This window comes from Passer domesticus, unplaced genomic scaffold (assembly GCF_036417665.1).
Source record: "Passer domesticus isolate bPasDom1 unplaced genomic scaffold, bPasDom1.hap1 HAP1_SCAFFOLD_44, whole genome shotgun sequence".
In the NCBI taxonomy this organism is placed as follows: Eukaryota; Metazoa; Chordata; class Aves; order Passeriformes; family Passeridae; genus Passer; species Passer domesticus.
The window spans coordinates 1,622,276-1,640,611 of NW_026990160.1; the positions used below are offsets into that span (position 1 = coordinate 1,622,276).

Here is an 18,336-nt window from a genome sequence, read left to right on the forward strand (position 1 = left end):
CAGAGCCAGGCTGCTGACCCACGGTGCGGCCACGATGAAGCGTTGATGGCTGAGGCCCCTCGCCTGTGGCCCATGAACAGCGCTCCCAAAGGAGGCCCTTGGGGCTCTCCTGGAGCCCAGAGGTGCCAGCAGCAACCTCCCTCTGAGTGGGGCCTCGCAGAGCCAGCGCGCTCCCGAGCTTGCTGCACTGGCAGCATGACTGAGCAGCCATGGATCCTGGGCCAAGAGCCCACTCCTGGAGGCTCCAGTTTAACCACTGCTCAGCTCCAGTGCTGTTAAGCTTTTAGGCCGTATTCCTTTTGATCCTTGTCCTTTCTGTCCCTTTCTCAAATGCACCTAAACACACATACACACACACACATAATTCTCAGAATGTTTCTCATTTGATTGACTGAATTTCGTTCCTTGCTTTTTTTCCCCATGTTGTTCCTTAACCAAGCAGTAAGTAATAATGTGAATGTTGCCAATGAATTTTCTTGAGCTGTTGCTTAATATTCAAGCTGGTTTTTACTGAACCTTGCCTGGGAATTTTTAAGCAATCTCAGACACTTGTTCGTAACAAGCCTTGGGAGCATGAGGTGCAGGATTGACACTGGAAAGCAAGAGAGTCATTCAAGAGGGATGAGTTTAACTGTCCATTTTATTACTCTTCTATTTATTTCACTCTAATAAGCCAAGCCAAGCTTTTCTTGGAGGCAGAATGTGTGTGGGAGGCACTACAATATTATCCCATAGCTCTGGGCTGAATGGCACCCAGACTTGGGCTGCACAAGCTGGGGAAAAAATGTTCCTGCCCTTGAACTTCCTTCCTCTCCTCTCAACAACTGAAAACAAAATTATAAATCAATAAACTATAATTACAATGAATCAATTATAATAAAAATGAAATATTTTTCCTTACAATACTCCACCGATTTAAGCCAAAACAACAATAACAATTATTACCAATAAATATAAACAAATCATATACTAAGAAATACCTTCTGAAAGTTTTAATGCAGTAACTAATATACTTTAGATTAAAAATATCTAAAAAAACTATCATACAATCTAAGACACCTTAGTAAAACAATTCATATTACAAATATACTAAACACAAAAACAAGCACCACTATAATTTCTCATACATTTTAACCAAACCATTAAACTTTAATAACACCCTAAAGTACTCTCAAACAATTCCAGTTATTTTTTAAAATTTAATTGTGGGTGAGTGCTATGTTTGGATATTGGTTTTTGGATTGTTTGGGTTAGATGATTTAAAAATTTGCATTTCTATAGCAAATTAATCAGCTGAGAAGGCGGCACTCTGCAAACAGAACTGACTGAAAATGAATGGGACAGAAATCAGTAACTCTGAAAGTTTTATTTGCTGTCAAATACACCCCACCCAGCCAGCCCCACACAATCCCCATCCCACCACTCCCAATTGGGATCCCACTGCTCCCAGTCTCCTTCCAACCCCATCTCACTCTGGGACCTGTGGAATGGAGTGAGTTTGGCCTGGGATTGAGATTTTTTGAGGAGGGAAGAAGCAATTTGAGGAGGGACTGAGCCTTTATGGGTTAAAATTCAGTTGTTTTCAGTGGGATTTGAGTGGTTTTGAGGTGACAGATCCATCCCTCATGCCTTCTGGAGGGCAAAGAGAGGAAGAACAGAAAAAAATTAAAGCCAAACCAAAAGGAGAAGCAGCCAGGTGTGTTCCCAACAGGGATCACAGGGAATGTGGGTCACCAGGGCTGTGCCCAGCGTGGCTCCTGCAGTGGGGGATGGAGCTGGAGCAGCGCACGAAGCTCTTCCCGCACTCGGGGCACTCGCAGGGCTTCCCTCACCGGTGCCTCCGTTGGTGTCGGGTCAAGTGAGAGCTCCTGGAGAAGCTCTTCCCACACTGGGGACACTCGTAGGGCCTCTCCCCAGTGTGGATGCGCCGGTGCCTGACGAGGTGGCAGTTCTGCCTGAATCCCTTCCCACAGTCGGGGCAGCAGAAGGGCCTCTCCTCTGTGTGACTCTGATAGTGCTGGAGGAGATGGGAGCGGATCCAAAACCCCTTCCCACACTCGGAACACTCGTAGGGCCTCTCCCCAGAGTGGATCTTTTGGTGGACAATCAGGTGGGAACGCCGGCTGAAGCTCTTCCCACATTCCCCACACTCGTGGGGCCGTTCCCCAGTGTGGGTCCTCTGGTGCTGGATCAGGTGGGAGCCGTGCCTGAAGCTCTTCCCACATTCCTCACACTCGTAGGGCCGTTCCCCAGTGTGGGTCCTCTGGTGCTGGATCAGGTGGGAGCTCTCCCTGAAGCTCTTCCCACATTCCTCACACTCGTGGGGCCTCTCCCCAGTGTGGATGCGCCGGTGCAGGACAAGATGGGAGTTCCGCCTGAAGCCCTTCCCGCAGTCGGGGCAGCGGAAGGGCCTCTCCTCTGTGTGCGTGTGCTGGTGCAGGAGGAGATGGGAGCTGGTCTGAAACCTCTTCCTGCACTGATCACACTCGTAGGGCCGTTCCCCAGTGTGGCTTCTCTGGTGCCTGATCAGGAGGCAGTTCCACCTGAAGCTCTTCCCACACTCCAAGCACGTGTGGGGCTTCTCTCCATCAGGAACCTCCTCATGGACCACCAGCTGCGAGCTCTGGCTCCATCTCTGGCCGCCTTCCCGGCCCAGGCTGGCTCTTTCCCCCTCAGATCCCCGCCATCTGCGTTTGCAGCCCCTCCTCGTGCGGCATCTCCGGGGCTTTTCCTCCCCGTTGGGTTCCTGCGCCGTGGAGCCGCTCAAAACGGCCTCTGCCACGAGGTTCTGCTGTGCTGGGCTGGGAGATGGAGCAGCAGAGAGAGGGAAAGGGGCACTGACTTCCTCCTCACATTCTTGCATGTTCTGGGGCATTTTCCTCACAGCCTCAATGGGAGTTGGAAATCCTGGTTTGGGAAAAACAAAGGACGAACACAATGAATTTGAAGGTCTTTCTGCCCAAGTCCATCTCTACAAGTCACCGGCCATCTGGGCTCCAGAAATATCTCCCAAACACCAAGATTCAGTGCTGAAAAACCCTCCCCAGGAGTTCCCCACCCCTGCTCCCTCCCCTCTGCTGTTCAGGGTTCCCCCTGTCCCAGCTGCTGGGGTCACGCTTGCATTGGGGGTCCCCCTTCTCCTCGGTGCCCGCCCTCCCCAGCCTGCTGGCAGTCCCAGCAATCCCAAAAGCTGCCCCCTCTTCACTCTGCCCATTCAGGGATGCCGGGGCTTTTTGGGCTCCCTTTTGGGCTCCCTTCTCCCCTCATGCTCTGCTCCGGGCTGCAGGGGCTCCAAGGAGTCCCCCCTGCCCCTCTCCAGCCTCTGCAGGCTCCCGCCCATGGCGGCGCTCCCCCCTCTCTGGGCTCCCCACTTTGGGCTCCTGGGGGACACAGGGCTCTGCTCCTCCAGGCTGCCTCTGCCGCCAGCCGCCACCGCCACCCCCCGATGTCCCCCCGAGGGGCCTTTTCCGCTCAGCCTGGCACTTCTTCATTCTCCAAACATCCCCCCAAAAAACCCAACTGGGAGGAACTGGGAGTGACTGGGAACATGCTGGTGGTCACTGGAAAAAACTGCGCTTATACTGGGATCAACTGGGATCACGCTGGACATGACTGGGATCATCCTGGCAGTGAGTGCCACTGCACTGAGGCTGACTGGGAGTGCTTGGCAGCAAATGGGATCATACTGGGGAATAATGGGAGGGACTGGGAACATGCTGGAGGGAACTGGCATACACTGGGAGATACTGGGAGTGACTGGAACCAAAGGGAGGGTGAAAGAGAGCCACTGGAACCATGTGGAGCACAACTGGTTCATACTGGCAGGGACTGGGAGCACACTGGGCTCATCTTTGGATCACACTGGGAGGAACTGGACTAATACTGGGAGAATCTGAGAGTGACTGGGAACACACCCTGCACATCATCCCCCATACTGGGCCTGACTGGGTTGATCCAGGAAGCAATTGGAACCATGCTGGAGGCAGCTGGGACCATACTGGGAGAGACTGGAAGCAACTGGCATTATACTGGGACCACACTGGGAGGGCTGGCATGTGACTGGGATCAAACTGGAGCTTACTGGGATCATATTGGGGTTGAAAGGGAGTGACTGGGATCACACTTTGGGCTACTGGGAGCACCTGAGAGAAACTGGGATCATGCTGCAAGCAAACTGGAGGAACTGGGCAGGACTGGATGCATGCTGGAGGCAGCTGGGATATTCTGGGCATGACTGGGGGATCACACTGGGAGAGCTGACACCTTCCTGGGGCCACTGGCAGTGCCTGGAAATGACGACAGACATGCTGGGGGCAACTGGGATATGCTGGGAGTGTCTGTGACCATCCTGGGGGGACTGGAACTACACTGAGAACAACTGGGACCATGCTGGAGAGCACTCGGGACAACTGGGAGTGAGTGGGACCGTGCTGGGAGGGACTGGGATCATATGGGGAGTGACTGGGACTAGAGCAGGGGCAACTGGGTCCAACTGGGACCATACTGGGAGTGTCTGTACCCATAGCAGAGTGATGGAACCACACTGGGAACAGCTCAAGCCATGCTGGGAGCAACTGGGAACCCTCTGAGGGTGACTGGAATCATGCTGGGATTGACTGGGAGTGCCTGTGAGCAACTTCAATCGTGTTGAAAGCAAGTGGAAGAAAGTGAGATTGGGAAAAAGCTGGAAGTAATTGGGATGTACTGGGAGAGACAGGGAGTCACTGAGATCATCCTGGAGGCTACTGGGTTTGTGCTGGCATTGACAGGGAGCAACTGGGATCACACTGGGGGGGAGGGCACTGGCATCAGACTGGAATCATACTGGGAGTGCCTACGATCATACTGGGATTAGAGTGGGTGTGACTGGACCCTGACTGGGGGTTACTGGGAGCTCCCAGGCCCATGCTGGGAGCCAACTGGGGACATAATTAGAGGAACTGGGAGCAACTGGGATAAAACTGAGGGCAAGTGAACCATGCTGAAGTAACTGGGAGTGCCTGGCAATGACGATGAGAATGTTCAGGGCAACTGGGATATACTGGGAGTGTCTGAGACCATCTGGGTGGTGACTGGGACCAGACTGGGAGCCACTGGGAATGTGCTGGGGGAACTGGGAACATGACAGGGGCAAGTGGAAGTGACTGGGGCCCTGCTGGGAGAGACTGGGATCATACTGGGGGTTACCTGGACTATGCTAGGGGCAACTGGGAGAACTGGGAACACACTGGATGGAAGTGGCAGGAACTGGGATCAACTGGGACCTTGCTGGGGGCACATTCCATCATCACAGGCAATGACTGGGAGTGACTGGGCTCATACTGGGAGCAGCCACTGCCGGCACCGGCACCCCCGAACCCCTTTCCCGGCCATCCCGCCCCCCCAGCCCCAGCACCCCCCACTGCCGGGTCCCGGCAATCCCAGGGGTCCCCCCCTCTCGGGGTCCCGCTGTGCCCTCCTGGGGCTCTCCTCTCTCTGGGCTCGGCTCAGGGGAGCCGCGGCTCTCCCGGGGCTCCCCAAACCGGTGTCCCCCCGCCGCTGCCGCCGCTCCCCGGTCCCCACGCGGCCCCGGCAGAGCTCGGGGGGCCCGGCCGGGAAGCCCAACCCCCACCCGGGGGGACCCGCATCCCCCCGCCCCCCGCCGGGGCTCTGCCGCCACCCGCACCGGGACCCCCCAACAACCCCACCCGGGGACCCCCGATGTGCCCCCGAGGGCCATCTGCGGCTGGGCTTGGGAGCCCTGCCAGCTGCAAACATCCCCCCAAAAAACCCCAAACCCAGGCACCCCCGGGATATTCGGGCCGAGCTCCCCCTCCCCGGGCACCTGCGGGATGGGGGGCGATGCTCCCGGGGCTGCGGCGGCTTCAGGAACCGCCAGGGCCACGAGATTCCTTTTCTCCTCCTCCCGGAGCTTCCCGCTGCCGCTCCGCCCCTTCCTCCCTCCTCCTCCTCCTCCTGCCCCGCTCCCGGAGCCCTCGCAGCCCGCGCAGGAGCGGGGCTGGAGCCGGGACAGCTCGGGACGCAGAGCGGGGGATGCCAGCAGTGGGATCCCTGGGAGAGACTGGGCTGTGCTGGGACCGTACTGGGAGCAGCTCCTGAGTGATGCTCCAGCGCTGGGGCTGGGGGCGCTCCTGGGGGCGAGGGGGGAGCGGGACCCCCGGCACCGGGACCCTGAGCTGCCACTGCCGGCACCGGGACCCCCCTGCTCCCCGTATCCTGCACAGGGACCCCCCTGAATCCCCCGTTTCTGGACATCAGGACCCCCTGCTCCCCTTTTTCTCCCCATCCCGTGGCTCCCAGGCTCCAGACGTCCCGTGGGACTGGGGGGAGCCGGGGGCTGGGCTGGGATCTGTGGGAATGGAGGACTCTGAGGGGCTGGGATGGGATCTCTGGGGATGGGGGGGATCCGTGGGGCTGGAATGGGAATGCAGGGAGCTCCAAGGGGCTCCCTGGTGCTGGGACACGACTCCCTGGGTCCGTCCTCTCCTCGTTCCCAGGTCTCCACAGGCTGCAGGTGGTTTCCAGCTGTGACCTCCTGTCCCATGGAATGTCCATGGATCCCCTGGGTGAGGCTACGAGGGGTGGGATTTCATCTCCTTCCAGCTGGGACCCGGGAGCTTTGCAGTGTCCGACGGTGCCACCTGGATCAGCCAGAGGTGCTGGGAATGCAAAGGGATCATGGTGGAGCAGATGAAGCATTCCCTGGGACACAGCTGTGTGGAAGAGCTCCCAACATCCATCAGACATGGTCGGGATGCTCTGGAGCACAAAGGTGGATGTGGGAGGAGGAGGGGAGTTCCTGTGGGAATGTGGGACTGAGGAATGGGAGACTTGGGAATGCAGAAATTGCCATGGAATTTCCATGGCCAGATCTCACTCTCATCCCAGTCAGGTGAGAATTCCATGGATGGATCTGTCCCCAAGCCACAGCCATGGGAATTCCATGGGGAAATTATTTGAATGGATGACCAATGCAATGCCAGCAGTGCAATGAGCCGTAATCCCTGCTGGGATTGCATGGGACATGGATGCCAATGCTGTGCCCAGGCCGGCTCTGCTGTGCCCGTGGCAGCGCCAGGGGAGTGCCCTGTGCCTGCCCTGAGCCCAGCAGGAGCCTTTCCTTGGCTGTTGTGTGCCCTGCCCGGGGCAGGAGGGCACTGCCGGAGCGACTTTGGTGGCCCCGGGCACCCGGCCGGGCTGCAGCCGCTGCAGGGGCTCCTGGGGAATGTTGCAGAGCAAAGCTGAAAGCAAACAACAGTTTCTGGAGGGGATTCTGCCCCTGGGCCTGTGCTGGGAGCCCAAGGGCAACAGCCCCAAGTGCTGGAGCTCAGTGTCCCTCGGCCAGGCCGTGTTCCCTGGCTCTGCCCTGTCCCTCAGCTCTCCCCTGTCCCTGTCCCCTGTCCCCTTTCCCTGTCCCTGTCCCCTGTCCCTCTCCAGTCCCTGTCCCCTGTCCCTTGGCTCTGTGGGGTCAGAGGTGGCAGCAGGACCCTGGGGGAGAACAACCCTGAGCCCCAGCTGGGCCAGTTGCCCCAGTTCCCCCCAGGGGTGCCCAGGTTACTCCCAGCATGGGCCCTGTGGCTCCCAGTCACACCCAGTATGATCCCAGTCACACCCAGAATGATCCCAGCATGGTCCCAGGTGTTACCATTCACTCCTAGGATGGCTCCAGCCTCTCCCAGTATGATCCCAGTCACTCCCAGATAGTCCCAGTACTATTCCAGTAGCTTCCTTTATGGTTGCTCTGTGATTCCAGTCACTCCTGGCCTCTCCCAGTATATCCCAGTTGCCCCCAGTGTTCTTCCACGCACTCCCAGTTGCTCCCAGTAGCTTCCACCATGGTTCCAGTTGCTCACAGCGACTCCCAGTCACCTCCAGCATGATTCCAGTTACTCCCTGTATATCCCAGTTGCCCCAACATGGTACCAGCTGTTCTCAGCTTGCTCCTAGTGACTTCCAATATGATCCCAGTATGACCCCAGTCACCCTCAGTGTGGTCCAAGTTGCTCCCAGTATGATCCCAGTTGTCCCCAGCATGGTCCCATTTGGTCCCAGGATGATCCCAGTTGCCTCTAACACAGACCCAGTCACTCCCAGTATGATCCTGCTCTGATGCCACGATGATCCCAGTTGCTCCCAGTCGGATCCCAGTTGCTCCCAGTTGCCCCTAGCACAGGCCCAGTCATTCCAAGTGTGATCCCATTCTCCGCCAGCACGGTCCCAGTCAAACCAGTCACCCCCAGTATGGTTACAGACACTCCCAGTATATCCCAGTTTCTTCCATTATTATCCCTGTTGCCCCAGTTCTGGTCCTGCGGGGTCCCAGTGCTCTGATCCTGCTCCCAGTGGATCCCTGTCCTGGGCGTGCTGTATTCCAGTGTGTTCCAGTGAGTCTCGGTGTAACCTGGTGCATCCTGGTGTATCCCGGCGTGTCCCAGTCCATCCCAGCCTGTCCCAGTCCATCCCAGCCTGTCCCAGTCCATGCCTGTCCCAGTCCATCCCAGCCTGTCCCAGTCCATGCCTGTCCCAGTCCATCCCAGCCTGTCCCAGTCCATCCCAGCCTGTCCCAGTCCATGCCTGTCCCAGTCCATCCCAGCCTGTCCCAGTCCGTGCCTGTCCCAGTCCATCCCAGCCTGTCCCAGTCCATCCCAGCCTGTCCCAGTCCATGCCTGTCCCAGTCCATCCCAGCCTGTCCCAGTCCATGCCTGTCCCAGTCCGTGCCTGTCCCAGTCCATGCCTGTCCCAGTCCATCCCAGCCTGTCCCAGTCCATGCCTGTCCCAGTCCATGCCTGTCCCAGTCCATCCCAGCCTGTCCCAGTCCATCCCAGCCTGTCCCAGCCCATGCCTGTCCCAGTCCATGCCTGTCCCAGTCCATCCCAGCCTGTCCCAGTCCATCCCAGCCTGTCCCAGTCCGTGCCGGTCCCTTCCCAGCCGCCGTTTCCCGGATCCTGCCCCTCCCGCCCCCGGAGCTGCCCCCGGACGGCAGCTACAGCCCCCCTGGAGCTCCAGAGGAAAACTCCACCCTTCCACAGGATCCCTGCTCCAGCAGAGCCAACCTGGCACTGCAGGAGGCTGCAGCCCCCGTTCAGTGGGACTGCTGCCAGCACCCTGACCCTCAGGGTGTCAGCTCCTGTTCTGACCCTGCCAGGGGTTTTTTTGTCTGTGCTACTGCATTTGTAGTTTTAGTTTTCCTAGTAAAGAACTGTTATTCCTATTCCCATATCTTTGCCTGAGAGCCTTTTAATTTCAAAATTATAATAATTTGGAGGGAGGGGCTTGACATTTTCCATTTCAGGGGAGGCTCCTGCCTTCCTCAGCAGACACCTGGCTTTCCAAACTGTCACCCTGATTTTTTAAGATTTTCTAAGCCTTCTGATGTTTGCATTCTTGTAACGTACTTTCTCACACGCTTTATGTAAATAACTTATTGTTTTTCATTTTTTTATGGAGAAGGAGAAATTTGATGGACTGTTGGTTTGTCCAGTGTCATTGGAGGGGTGGCACTTTCAGCCTCCAATCCACTGTCACTTTTGGAAATCTAGAAATGTTGGAGTCAGAAATAAAAAAAGCCTTTTCTTGCCTTGGAAGAGCAGTGTGTCCACGTCGTGTGGTTTCATGTCCTATAGTGACACCAAACCAAGACAGATTTTGGCAACCAATGTGAGACTCGAGGCCATCAAGGGAAAGAGGGTGGAAAAGGGAATAACAGTTCTTGAGTAACCTAATTTTTGTGTGCTGATATTGACACCTTGTTAAGGGTCACCACATGGTCCAGCTTACCCTGGTTTGGGTGGCAGTCTCGTGCCATTTGCAGGCCCTTATCTAAACATGGATCCTGTAACCAAGGCTACTGTGGCTGTTATCTGGTTTGTTTGATGGGTGGATAGGGTGAGGAATTCATGGATATTTAACTTCTCCTGGAAAGCAAGCACATGGATTCAGAGCCATCACACACTAACTGTATGTTTTTGGGGTTACTTTAATAATGGAAAATGTGAGGAAATTACACCAGGGGAAATTTTCTGTGAATCCTTTAACCATCTCTTTGGGTCTGCCCCACCAGTTTTTGAAGGGTTCAAATCCACTCTAAATGCTATGATACCATGCAGTGGTTGGTGTTGCTGATAGGCCTGTTCTATTTAGCATTCAGAGATAAGGGAAGATTAACCTGGATAAGCACCTTGACACCTCCCCCAGAGAACAGGGATGCTGCCCCAGAGCCTGGCCCTGCCCCAGAGAACAGGGATGCTGCCCCACAGCCTGGCCCTGCCCCAGAGAACAGGGATGCTGCCCCACAGCCTGCCCCTGCCCCAGAGAACAGGGATGCTGCCCCAGAGCCTGGCCCTGCCCCAGAGAACAGGGATGCTGCCCCAGAGCCTGGCCCTGCCCCACAGCCCACCTCAGAAATGAACCACCAGACTGGGTGGGGGTTCTGGTGAAGGAGTTAACACGAAGTTGGCCAGAGGCTGAAGGAGTACATCTCCCTGTGGTGGAAAACCCTCCCCTGGCCTCAAAGAGGGAGAGTCTGATGGTGCAGGAGTGAAACACACAGACATTACAACCATCCAGGCTCCAGCTGAACTGCAAGGGCAGCCACAGCCAGCAGCAGTCGCCCCTGTAGAAACAAGGAAGCCCAAGATGAAATCAGAGCACCCAGATAAGGATAAGAAAGGAGGGCCCTCACAACCCCCAGGGGAGCCAAAGGCTGAGATCATCACTGAGTCCCTGATGTATGAAAGTGTCTGTGATCTGCACAAAGACATTGTATGAAAGGGGTGTGAGGCTTATACAACCTGGCTGCTTTGGGTCTGGGACCTTATGGGTGCAGGCCTGCAACTGGATGTGGTGAGGCAAGGAATTTGGGATCCTTGAGCCAGGACTCAGGCGTCAATCAGGTATCCAAAAGGGAGCCAGGATTCTTTTCCCTCTGGGAGTGGCTTTTAATGAGAGTCAGAGAGAGGTTTGTCCACAGGGAGAGAATGCAGGAGCACCACCATGGAATGTGCTGGAAGAGCCTTGAGGAAGGGATCCAGCAGCTGAGAGAAGTGGCAGTACTGGAGGGACTCTTTGGGAGGGATGGACAGCATGATAATGACCCCGACAAGGTCAGGGGCCCTGGGCAAATGCTGTGGAGTCTGGCAGATCTGGGGCCATCTCAATACCCCACCTTCACTGCAACGATTAATGCCCATACCAGCCGAGAGACAGTGGGCTCTGCCACCAACAAGCTTAGAAATTATGAGTGTGATCAATGGCCCCATGCAGGCTCATGTCGCTGCTGTGGTTAAGGACCTCAAAGAGGAGATGAGGGGGGAGCAGTATTTGTTCTGTTCATTCGCCAGCTCACAAATTATTGCAGGCAAAATTGAGTTTTAGAGAGAAACTTATGTTAGGTGAAGAACCTTTAAAAGCAGCTGCTCTCTTCACTGATGGATCTGGCAAAAAGTCATAAATCAGTTGTAACTTTGTTGAACCAAACAAATAAAATTTGGGAATCAGATAATCAAATAATAGAAGGATCTCCTCAGATTGTTGAGCTTGCTGCTGTGGTTCAGGCTTTTCAGCTCTTTCCACAACCTTTCAATTTAATTCCAGATTCTGCTTATGTTGCTAATGTGATTAAAAGATTAGAAGGATCAGTTTTAAAGGATGTTAGTAAGGACACTTTATATCATTGGCTTTCATGTCTTTATACAACTTTGCACTATAGAACTAATCCATATTTTGATTCTCACATTAGGGCTCATTCTTTGCTTCCTGGATTTTTAGTGGAAGGAATTGCAAGAGCATTCAAACTGACAATGTTATTTCAAACACTTTGCCAAACATTCTTGAATAAGCAAAACTGAGTCATGCCTTTTTTCACCAAAACGCTCAAGCACTTGTGTGAATGTTTCAAATTTCCAAAAGTCAGGCTAAGGCTAGCATTAGTACTTGCCCTGGCTGTCAGCTTGTGCAGCCTCCTGTTTCTACAGGAGCAGTCAATCCATGGGGTTTGCAAAGCCTGCAGTTATGGCAAACAGATATCACTGAATACTCTTCCTTGGGTAAATTTAAAAATATTCATGTCTCAGTGGACACGTTCTCTGGTGCAGATTTTGCTTCTGTTCACACAGGTGAAACAGGTAATCATGCCTGTCACCGTTTCTTGCAAGCCTTTGTTTCATTGGGTGTGCTCCAAGAAGTAAAAACTGACAATGGTCCCACATTTATATCTCAAAAATGGGCCACATTTTTAAAGCATTGGGATGTTCCTCACATCTTTGGAATTCCTCACTGTCCCACAAGTCAAACGATTGTTGAGAGGGCACATCAGACATTAAAATGCATTCTTGATCAACAGAAGGGGGAGTAAAGGTCACACCACAGATGAGGTTGAACAAAGCTTTATATGTTCTTAATTTCTTAAACAGCTCTGCTGCAGAACCCTATCCACCAATTTTTAGGCATTTTTCAAATAACACACAGGCAAAACTGAAGGAAAATCTCCCTGTTTTAATTAGAAACCCTGAGACAGGACAAATTAAAGGTCCTTTCCAATTAATAATTTGGGGAAAATGGCATGTTTGTGTTTCTAGAGGTGCAGGAATTAGGTGGGTCCCAGCCAAAAACGTCAAACCCTCTCTCACCCCAGAAGGTGCTGGCGAGTCCCAGCCCGCAGCAGCGAGTGCGCAGACGTGAGCCCAGCAGAGGGATCCCGGGGCACGCCTGACGCGCCTCGTTCATCGGGGAGCCTGCAAACTCTGATTGCATGCTAGTTATAGATGTGTCAATTGCTGGTTTCGTAGAGCTGATTTTTGGCAAATGTGTGTTTTTTGTTTTATCCCCTCTATTAGACTTTCAAAGGTGAAATCTTATTTTAAGGTCAAAAGCAAAGTTTTTAAATTGATATATATGGGAGGATTTTTTGCCAAAAATTAGTTCATGAAAAGGATGGAGCAAAATCAAATGTTACACTAGTGTTGGTTGGTTTTAATTGCTTCTTGTAGTACAGATTTTCCTGTGGAACAACCAAAATCAAATGTTTGGGTGACCTTAGCCAGGGCAGCAGGCTCAAACACCATGTGTTTGCCTAACTTGGAACCAGAAAAGCCTTTCTCAACCTGTCTAGTCAGTGCCAGTAAAGGATTTGCCTGTGATCAAAAAGCAATTCAATAGTATGGCTGGTGAAATTGACAATGGGAGTAATCCTGTATTGAATTGGAACGTTTGGGCCAAAGAACTTCCCAAAGCAGTGTCTGAAACCCAAGAATTACAAATTCTTGGTCCTTTAACAATGGATTTCTGCCTTACGTTTACAGCTAATGATTGGCAAGAAGGTGATCCTCCAAAGTACAAAGTTACTCCCCATTGTTTTGCATACAGAAATTCAAGTTGTTGGTGTAATTATTCAAACAGTTGGGATGTGCTTTCCGAGGCTGACCAATATCCACGACAATTCCCAAAAGGATGTTGGTTCATTGGTGGAGATAAGGCTGGGCAGGGCATTCCATCACGCCTTGACGGTGGCCCATGTAGCACTGGAATGCTCACTGGGATAGCCCCTACTGCTAAAGCAGTCATTAAGAAGAAACATAGGGAACAAGATCTGCTCACTGTTATGATGAGAACTGTAAGAGGGATTTCATGCCTTGGAATGCTGCCAAAAGGGTTTCAGCAGGTTTGTTTTTACCCCAGCTGGCTTCAGCAATGGCACTGAAACAATTAGATGGGGCTGGATGTTGGCTGAGTAAACAAACTAATGCCACATCCACTGCAATCAGTGATATGCTGACAGATGTTAACAGTGTTGGACATGCTGCCCTTCAAAACAGAGCAGCAATGGATTTTCTTACTGGCACACGGACACGGTTGTGAAGAATTTAAAGGATTGTGTTGTATGAACCTGTGTGATCATTCTGAATCCATCCACAAAAGCATACAAAAGCTGAAAGATTTGGCAGCTGAAATTAAAGAAGATGGTGGGTCCTGGTTAGGTGATTTGTTCCAAGAATGGAGCTTTGCACCTTGGCTAAGGGAACTTTGTAAAATAGGTTTGTATGTGTTGGGTGTTTTGGTGGTGATACTGGTAGTAATTCCTTGCATACTTTGGTGTGTGTGACAAATGATGGACAAAACTATCAAAGAAATTTCTATCATACAGGAGAGAGAGGTAGGAAATGGATTCACAGAGAGTTCTTGAAATCTCACAGAGATGGTGGATGAAGGTGTAGACATGGAGGAAGGTTTTGAATTAAGACCTTGGAATTGACGAGACTTTTGTGAACAATGTCTTGTAATTGTTATCAGACATGACTTATGCCCTTTGAACTAACTGGACTTTCACTGCATTAAAATTGCTCTGTTGTAATATAGCAATGCTTGGTGCAAGCAAAAAGATGCTTTAAGCAAGTAATAAGCAGATATATTATAGTACAGCTACAAAACACAAAGTAGTTAATAAATGGCATGGTTATGAAGGTTTCTTTAAGGTGAACTGAGAGGGGGAATTGTGGGAATCCTTAAAATCAGAGGGTTTTGGTAAAGCTGCAAAAGGCAGTCCTCAGAGACAGCAGAACTGTGATTATACAGTAGCCATAAGATTGGTCAACAGAGAAATTAGGTAAGAAGTAGAAAAGTAAGGCCAAATAAAATAATGGTTTGTGTATTAATGCTTGGCTAGAATAACACCCTATGCTACAGAAAAGTATATCTAGCGAGATATTAGGAAGTTCTAAGCTGAATAATGGAGCTCTGTGCATTGTGTTTAATGCTTAGACGCAGGTATTGTATTTGAAATAAGCAAGCATTGTTTTAACCAAAGGTATGTGTGCTTATCGTGGTTGGATGCAACTGCTGTCAAATATGCTTTTGCTTTGTGTGATTGGTCAAAAAACTTATAGAGTTGTAACATTAATTTCTTAGTCTGCTGCCTGGGATGTGAGCTGCTGGCATCTTCCCATTGTCATAACCATGTAACGAGACTGATGCTGGAAAATAAAACAGCTCAAGGCACGTTCCTCAGCAGTCCCGTCCCGTTCGGGATTTGTACACAGCCCCGGCTGGCGACAGAAATCCTTTTAGGGCTGAGTTTTATCAAGTTCATCTTGTTAAGCTCTATCACTGTCCAAAGGAATTTATATCAGATTTCAGTGTCATTTAATCTGAGGTATCATAAATTTTACGAGTGAGCTGTTCAGTGTTTTCCTTTGTTGCATTTTTTCTGTCATAAATACATTCATGTTTGTATTCCTGTTTTTATAGCCAGCTTTTCATATGTTTTACCATCTTTTGGTGTAATTATCTACAAGACACGTGTCGTTTCAGGATCCCTCCTTTGTTCTCTAGCTGCTCATGTATCTCTTAGACCAGACTACCCCTCTAGCTGGGCTCTGCACTGGGGCTCCATGGTTTGACCCAGTGCTGCCTCATGATTTTCAAGTATTTTTCAGAGTTCCAGGAAATGATATCTCAGCTTTGTCAGAAGCCTCCTCTAAACTGATGGTATTGTGACATCTACTCTAAGCAATCAGATGCAGTCCCAATTGTTATAACAGAACCACTCCAACAGTTGGCTGTGTTTAAAGCATCTCCATGCTGAGGAAATTCTGGAGGAGACAGCTATTGGATGGTCCATCAGTCTTTCACCCCTAGACCTTTACTCCTAAGTGCTATTCTTAGGAGCCTTGTTTTAAATTACGTTTAGGGAATTCTCTCCCACTTAGAGCTTGGGTGGTGGCCAGGCCTTAGCTCTGCCTGGACAGGAAATTGCCAACAGACCCAGATGTTTTCTGCATCAAAACTAGATTTGAGTTGCTTTGACTTTGCAATTTGACCCTCCATACATGACAGTAGAACTATTTTTAAAGGGAACTTGGGAATTATGATCTGGAAATAATTATCCAAGTCCCCACTGAATCGAGGTTTGTCAGCTGTTTGCAGACTCTGGGGTGATGGTACATTATTTCAGAGATTGCTATTTATTTCATTCCACCTATGATGTTAGTTTTGTCTGCTATTTGAAATATTCCTGATCGTTGTATCCAAATTATTCCTAATTGCTCTAAGTTACTTGTCCACTACATGTATTATTTTACTATGATATTTTTTCATACTCATAAAAGACATGCATCTCATTCTTAAAAAACAAAAAAGGAGAGGAATGAATGCCTTAAGAACATTCAAATAATGCAATATGTACATGAGAAATTTGGACGACTAATCATTTTGAATCATGCAATATTTACATTAGAAATTTGGAGAAAAGATCATCCCATCTAAATCCCAGTGGAGTGTCCCACAGGGAAGCCTAATTGATTCATTAACTTCAGGAGAAGAGATGCCTGTGTTTTATCACCAACAGCTCAAAGCAGTCACCTGTTCATTCCATCAGATACTGATCAGCTCTGAAGAAATGAGGCCCAGTGGAAAGAGAAATAACCTCATCCCCTTGCAGCCTTTGTGGCCAGAACAGGAACAGGAGTAGGACTGCCAAGACACAGCTGTGCCTGGAAACTGACAGAGGCAATTGGCCAACAAAAGCCTCATGGCATCATCATGGGACAGTGCTCCTCCCAACCTTCTTCAGTCCTTCCCTGTTCCAGCTCCAGGAGGACATTCAGTGATGTCCAAGATCAACATTTCCAGCTAATGGACCTTCTCCTACTTCTCAGCTGATTGGAAACAATGGCCATTTCTTTCCATTTCTCTAAGAGACACTGGACATTATTCTTTTGTTTGCTCATGCTGCAAAACCCTGTGTCAATGACTTGACAGAACTGGGTAAGTTTTGTTGATTGTAATTGGTCTTTCATGTATCTTACCCCATATCTAACAGATAACCAGTGAAAACCTTCATGAGATCATACCCTCCCAAGAGTGAGCTGTTTCAACATCAGAACATAGGAGCCTTTTTTAAATGAACAAAAAGGGGGAGATGTCAGAGACAGGTAGAATAATGATAAAAGAAAGGCCTTATGAAACCAGGCCTTGTTCTGCTATATTAACAGCTGGCCTGTCATCTCTTCTAAGTGCAGCTAAGCAGTCACAAGTTCCCATGTGAAGTTATTTTGAGAATGAGACTTGGTGAACAATCTGATCTGAGGGTGAAAAACAAATGCACCTGCAAGAACAAGGGATTTGTCCCATGAGAATCAGTGAAGAGAATAGGTAACAATACAAACAATACAACAGAGAGATTTGATGCACAAGTAAAATATATTTTATTATCCAACAGAATAATTGGCATAACTAATAATAAGAAATCTATCAACTAACTAAAGTGGCACATTAGGTTTGTCAAACTGTATAAAATAAGTTGTGTGAATAAAAGAAAGAGTTCTTCTCCAGCTCAGCTGGGTTCTCTGGGATTTTGGTTCCTCCCTTCTTTCAGGCTTTGGCTTCCCCCTTCTTTGGGGCTTTGGGTTCCTTCTTCTTTGGGGCTTTGGTCTCTCTCTTCTCTGGCACTTTGGCTTCCCCCTTCTTTGGGGCTTTGGGTTCCTTCTTTTTTGGTGCCTTGCTTTCCTTCTCTGGGATTTTGATTTCCTTCCTCTCTGGGCATTTGGTTTCCTTCTTTTCTGGAGCTTTGCTTCTCTTCTCTGGAGATTTGGTTTCCTTCTTTAGGATTTTCAATTCCTTCCTCTCTGGTGCTTTGCTTTCCTTCCTCTCTGGGAATTTGGTTTCCCTCTTTTCTGGAGGTTTGTATTTCTTTTCTGGGAGTTTGTTTTCAATCTTCTCTGGAGCTTTGGTTTCCTTCTTCTCTGGGAATTTAGTTTCCTTCTTCTCTAATAATGCTTTGGTGTCCTTCTTCTCTGGGGCCTTGCTTTCCTTCCTCTCTGGGAATTTGATTTCCTTCTTTTCTGGATGTTTGTTTTTCTTTTCTGGGAGTTTGGTTTCTATCTTGTCTGGGGCTTTGGTTTCCATCCGCTCTGGGATTTTGGTGTCCTTCTTCTCTGGGGCCTTGCTTTCCTTCTTCTCTGTGGGTTTGGTTTTCCCCTTCTCTGCTTTTGGAGGTTCCTTCCCCACAGAGACACCCTTCTTTTCTTTCTTCTGCTTCTCTTTCTCCTTCTGCCTCTCTTCCTCCTCCAAGGCTTTTGTCTCCTCCTCAAGCTTTGGAGCCGGCCCCTTCAGCTCCCTTCTGCAGACAAAACAGAAAACATGGCTGAGAGTCAGCACCAGAACCTTGGGCTCACTCGTCCTGGCTGGCCCTGCACTTCATTCCTTGACCCTGAGGCCAGGCAGCAGCGCCAGACCATTTCCGTGAATTCTCCTCAACCCACGGAGGTTGGGAACATCCCAAGGGAGGGCAGTGGTGGAAGGGCACCTCCAGGACCAGCCAAGCCTGAGCCTTGCCATCAGAAG

The 18,336-nt window shown here is 50.6% G+C and overlaps 1 protein-coding gene and 1 pseudogene across 1 annotated transcript in view; both read right to left on the reverse strand.

The window, feature by feature from the left end:
* Positions 1–622: 622 nt before the first annotated feature.
* The window catches only part of LOC135292702 (zinc finger protein 135-like), a 179,567-nt pseudogene continuing 161,853 nt past the window's right edge, over positions 623–18,336 (reverse strand).
* LOC135292635 (hydrocephalus-inducing protein-like) overlaps positions 17,175–18,336 on the reverse strand; it is a 31,188-nt gene continuing 30,026 nt past the window's right edge. Inside the window, exon 16 of the mRNA XM_064406773.1 lies at positions 17,175–18,112. The gene's annotated coding sequence lies outside the window, so the exon portion shown is untranslated. The remainder of the gene's footprint in view (positions 18,113–18,336) is intronic.